This window comes from Macaca nemestrina, chromosome 18, assembly GCF_043159975.1.
Source record: "Macaca nemestrina isolate mMacNem1 chromosome 18, mMacNem.hap1, whole genome shotgun sequence".
Classification (NCBI taxonomy): Eukaryota; Metazoa; Chordata; class Mammalia; order Primates; family Cercopithecidae; genus Macaca; species Macaca nemestrina.
In genome coordinates this window covers 53,287,749-53,293,748 of record NC_092142.1, presented here as the reverse complement: position 1 = coordinate 53,293,748, position 6,000 = coordinate 53,287,749, and positions in this window count along the sequence as shown.

Here is a 6,000-nt window from a genome sequence, read left to right as displayed (position 1 = left end):
AATGGTTGCCAGGGATTGGAGTGGGCAAATGGGGTGCTGGGGAGTGACTGCTCAATGGATATGAGGTTCCCTTTTGGGAGTGATAAAAATGTTTTGGGACCGGGCACAGTGGCTCACGCCTGTAATCCCAGCACTTAGGGAGGCTGAGGCTGGAGGACCCCTCCAGCTAAGGAACTGGAGACCAGCCTGGCCAACATGGCAAAATCCTGTCTCTACTAAAAATACAAAAATTGGTCAGGCAAAGTGGCTCATGTCTATAATCCCAGCATTTTGGAAGGCCAACGTGGGTGGATCACGAGGTCAGGAATTCGAGATCAGCCTGGCCAGTATGGTGACACCCTCTCTCTACCAAAAATACGAAAATTAGCCAGACGTGGTGGGAGTCCCAGCTACTCAGGAGGCTGAGGGAGAAGAATTGCTTGAACCCAGGAGGGAGAGGTTGTAGTGAGCCGTGATCACGCCGCTGCACTCCAGCCTGGGCAACAGAAGGAGGCTCCGTCTCAAAAAAAAAAAAAAAAAAAAAAGAAAAGAAATTAGCTGGGCATGGTGGCACACCTCCTGTAGTCCCAGCTATTTGGGAGGCTGAGGTGGGAGAATTCCTTGAACCTGGGAGGTGAAGCTTGTCGTGCTGCAGTGAGCCGAGGTCACACCACTGCACTCCAGCCTGATGGACAGAGTCTCAAAAAAAAAAAAAAAAAAAATGTTTTGGGATGAGAAAGACTTGATAGCTGCACAACATTGTGGATGTACTAAATGATGCTGAACTTTAAAGCATAAAATGGTTACTTTCATGTGACTTTCACCTTCGTAAAAGGAAATTCATCATACCCAATAAGCTTCTTTATGCTGGGCCCTGTGTTTCACCCACATTATCTCATTTTGTTCTCAGGACATGCTTATGAGGCAGAGATTTATTACCCCATTTTACTGATGAGAAAACTGAGGCTCAAAGAGGTCATATAATTTGCCCAAGGCCCCATAGCTCATGCTTTTCTTGGGGCAGGGCAGAGCAGAGCATTCTCTTACTGCACAGAGGATGTCTCGGGATTCCCCAAAAGTTCTTTGCTGTTTTAACATGTATCTTTTGGTAGAGACGGGGTTTGTGTCATGTTGCCCAGGCTGGTCCTAAACTCCTGCCTCAAGCGCTCCTCCCACCTCAGCCTCCTGGGTAAATGGGATTACAAGTGTGAGCCACCATGCCCCAGAAATTCTTCAGAGTGGAGTGAGATGTCTCAGCAGAGTGCTAAGCACAGGCATCCTGACCTGGGAGATGAGGGAACAAGGGGTCTCAGTGATTCCGTGCAGTTCTGGGTTGCTGAGATGCTGGGAATGACAGCAGGGACTGGTTCAGGGAGGGATGCCTAGTGTTGAACACAGCCCACTGAGAATTGCAGGGTCCTGTGGCAGGGGACAGGCTGTGGGGGTCTGCCCCAGGGAACCAAGCACTTTGGATGGCAAACTGTCCCTGATCCTTCAGACTAACGCTGGCTTCACTCTCTCCAGTCCTTTCCATGAAAACGACTCAGAACAAAGGCCACAGAAGGTTATAAATGAGTCCTGGCTTTGATGTCATAGATACTGAGTTCTCTGGGTCTCTGTATCCACCTCCTCCTCTACCTTCCCCTCCTCCTCCTCCACCTTCCCCTCCTCCTCCTCCATCTTCTAGCCCTCCTTCTCCTCCTCCTCTTCCACCTCCTCCACCTCCACCTTCTCCTCCTCCTCTACCTCCTTCTCCTCCTCCTCTACCTCCTTCTCCTCCTCCTCTACCTCCATCTCCTCCTCCTCTACCTCCTCCACCTCTTCCTCCTCCTCCTTCTCCTCCTCCTCTATGTTCTCCTCCCCCTCCTCCACCTTCTTTCCCTCCTTCTCCTCCTCTTCTTCCTCCTCCTCTACCGCCTCCTCCTCCACCTCCACCTTCTCCTCCTTCTCCTTTTACTCTTCCTCCTCCACCTCTTCCTCCTCCTCCATCTCCTCCTCCTCCACCTCCACCTTCTCCTCCTCCTCTACCTCCTTCTCCTCCTCCTCTACCTCCTTCTCCTCCTCTACCTCCTCCACCTCTTCCTCCTCCTCCACCTCTTCCTCCTCCTCCTTCTCCTCCTCCTCTGCCTTCTCTTCCTCCTCCTCCCCCACATCCCCAAAGCCCTTACTGCTGTGGCAGCTGCTGCTAGGGAAACGCTTCATGCCAGGATGAGTTGGGTCTTAAGAGCTGCTAACTGGTCATAAGGCGAACGGGGAAAAGGTATTAACGAGCAAACCATTTGGCTCCAAGTGAACGGACCATAACCCAGAAGGGTTTTATTGGTCTGTCTGAGCTTTTTAAGAGTTTTCATTAAAGGAGTGTCTTGGTCCTAAAATGGTCCACTGGGATCACAGCTTTGTGATAATGGGGGAATATTTGAGGATTACAGGATTGAGACACCAGCAGTCCATCCCTCCCCCATCTTCCTGCCCTCCTGCTAAGCTCAAGGCCACTCTGAGGCCTGAGATGACCCCACCCGCCCCTGGTGTCTCTGGCTCTTCTTATTCATCTCCCTGACCCTCCCAGGGGAAATTACCGCCACTCTAACAGAGGAAGCCACTCTCATTTCTAGGCGGGCTTTACCCAAAATTGTTAGAAAATGGGGGTTTTCTCTTTAACTGAAAATTACCACATCTAGTGTGCATGGGATTGCTAATGTTTGTTTTTTATTATTCCTTTTTTTTTTTTTTAATTTTTTTTTTTTCCCAAGACGGAGTCTTGCTCTGTCACCCAGGCTGGAGTGCAGTGGTACGATCTCAGCTTACTGCAACCTCTGCCTGCTGGATTCAAGTGATTCTCATGCCTCAGCCTCCCAAGTAGCTGGGACTACAGGTGCCCGCCACCTTACCCAGCTAATTTCTGTATTTTTAGTAAAGACAGGGTTTCACTATGTTGGCCATGCTGGTCTCAAACTCCTGACTTCAACTGATCCACCGCCTTGGCCTCCCATAGTGCTGGGATTACAGGTGTGAGCCACCACACCCGGCCTATATATATATATATATATATTTTTTTTTTTTTTTAGAGGAGTATCTGCTCATTAAAATTCCCACAATACAGAAATATATAAAGTAGGAAATGAAATATACTCTCCCCCATAATCTTCTCAGAAATAACCACCATTAACTTTTTGATATGTAGCATTCCAGATGGATGGATAGATAAATCTTATTTTTTATATTAAGTATTTCTGGTGTTAATTCAATGACCATCCAAGAACACAGCACTCAGCTTAAGAAATAAAACATCACAGACAAAATTGAAAGCCACTGTTTCTTTCTTGCATCATGTTCTCCTTCCCTCCCCAAAAGTAATTTATGTCTAGAGGTTATCATTTCCATACCCATTAATCTTCTACTAGTGTTATTTGTATCTATAACAATATATAACTTTGTTTCACATGTTATTCTTTCTGACCTATCATAGTGTATGTAGCCTTCTACAACTTGCTTTTTCCCCATCTACCTTGTTTCCAGACTTCTCACGTTGTTACATTGTAGCATTATTTCATTCACTGGAACATTGTGTCATATTTCACTGTGTATTATGCCACAGTTTATCAGTTCTCCTCTTGAGAAGTATTTTGAATTGTTTCAAAATTTTCACTATACAAACAGTGCTGCAGTGAACCCAACTCCTTAAATACATATGCAGGAGTTTCTGTGGAATATAGAGCTGGAGATGGAATGTCTGGGTCATGGCATGAGTATCTTCAACTTTACTAAATATTGCCAAATTGCTCTCTCAAATGCTTGTACTAATTTATAGTCCCACCATCGAATATAAATTAGTACAACCACTTTAGAGAACAATTTGACAATATCCAAATTTTCAGTACATGAAAATTTCTGTTGCTGTATGTCCTTGCCAACAAAGTGCTGTCAAGCATTCAAAGTGTTGCCAATCTATTGAATGTGAACTGATATTTCATGATTGTTTTCATTGCGTTTTCATAAGTGCCAATGACATTGAGCACCTTTTATATGTTTACCAGCCTTTCCAGGTTGCCTTTGTGTGAATTACCTGTTTATACACTTTACCCAGTTTCAATAGAGAGAGAGAGAGATTTTGTAACTTTAAACAAGTTACAGAACAGTATACCATAAAAGTTTTCTGACATATAATAAACATCATATGTAGTCCATATTCTGCTTGATATTCTCCAACATGCTTTTTAAACTCTTGCTATAGCTTCTACACCATACCAGACTAGTACTTTTTTATTTGTCTTATAATTGCACAATATACATATACTGTGATTTATAAGCCATTCCTCTATAGATGAACATTTAGATTGTTCTCATTTTTTTCCATTATAAATAATGAATATTTTGGTAGCAATATATTTAGTTACAATTGCAACTGTTCCTATAGAAGATGGGCAATTCTCAGTGAGTTATAAGTAATATAAAACAAGAGAAAAATAGAATGCAATACAATTACAATCATATAAGTTCAACATTCCATCTCTTCTAGAGTTAACTCCTCCTTTTTTGTTTTTTTTTTTTTTAACAATTCAAGAAGTAACCTGAGAATAACCACTTTAAATATGTATTTGGCAAGATCTGATAAAGTTAAACATGCACCTGTTTATGACTCAGCAATTCAATTCCTCAAGTACACAGCTAACAAAAATAAGTTTATATAGCCATACAAAGATATGTATGAGAACCTTCACAACAACTTTATTCACAAGTAACAAAGCTATGCCCCAGCTGGGCATGGTGGCTCACTCCTGTAATCCCAGCACTTTGGGAGGTTGAGGTGGGAGAATTGCTTGAGGCCAGGAGTTCAAGACACCTTGGGCAATATAGCAAGACCTTGTCTCTACCAAAAAAATGTTCTTTTAAAAATTAGCCAGGCATGGTGACATGCACAGGTAGTCTCAGCTACTTTGGAGGCTGAAGTGGGAGGTTCGCTTGAGCCCAGGAGTTCAAGGTTACAGTGAGCTATGATCACAATGCTGCCCTCCAGTCTGGGCAACAGATCCTTTCTAAAAAGCAAAACAGGCCAGGCACGGCGGCTCACGCCTATAATCCCAGCACTTTGGGAGGCAGAGGCGGGTGGATTGCAAGATCAGGAGATCGAGACCAGCCTGGCCAATGTGGTGAAACCCTGTCTGTACTAAAAATACAAAAATTAGCTGGATGTGGTGGTGCATGCCTGTAGTCCCAGCTGCTCAGGAGGCTGAGGCAGGAGAATTGCTTGAACCCAGGAGGGAAAGATTGCAGGGAGCCAAAATCACACCACTGCACTCCAGCCTGGCATCAGAGAGAAACTCCATCTCAAAAAGAAAAAAAAAAGAAAGCAAAGCAAAACAAAACAAATTGCGTGCCAGTGGATATGCACAATAACACAATGGATCTGAAGGCATGGTGCTGAACTGAAGAAGCCAGATGCAAAAGTGCACGTACTCTATCCTCCCATTTATATAAAGTTTAGGAATATGCAAAACTAGTCTATAGTATTAGAGATAAGGATCATGGCTACCTGTAACAGGTTGAGTATTGTGGAGAAGGGGTAATAGAACTTTCTGGAGTTTTAGAAAGGTTCTCTATCTTGATCTGGGTCATACATATATTTATAAAAATTAATTGAGTGCCAGGGGCAGTGGCTTACACCTGTAATCCTAGCACTTTAGGAAGTCAAGGCAGGAGATCACTTGAGGCCAGGAGTTAGAGACCAGCCTGGTCAGTATGGCAAAACTTCATCTCTACTGAAAATACAAAAATTAGCTGGATGTGGTGACACGTGCCTGTAGTCCCAGTTACTCGGAAGGCTGAGGCACGAGAATCACTTGAACCCGAGAGGCCGAGGTGGTAGTAAGCTAATATCACGCCACCTCACTCTAGCCTGGGCAACAGAGCGAGACTCCATCTCAAAAAAAAAAAAAAAAAATTCACTGAGTTTTACCCTTAAATACTGTGTATTTTATATACATTGTGCTATAATTGCATATTGGGAGTGAGGGAGAAGTGGTC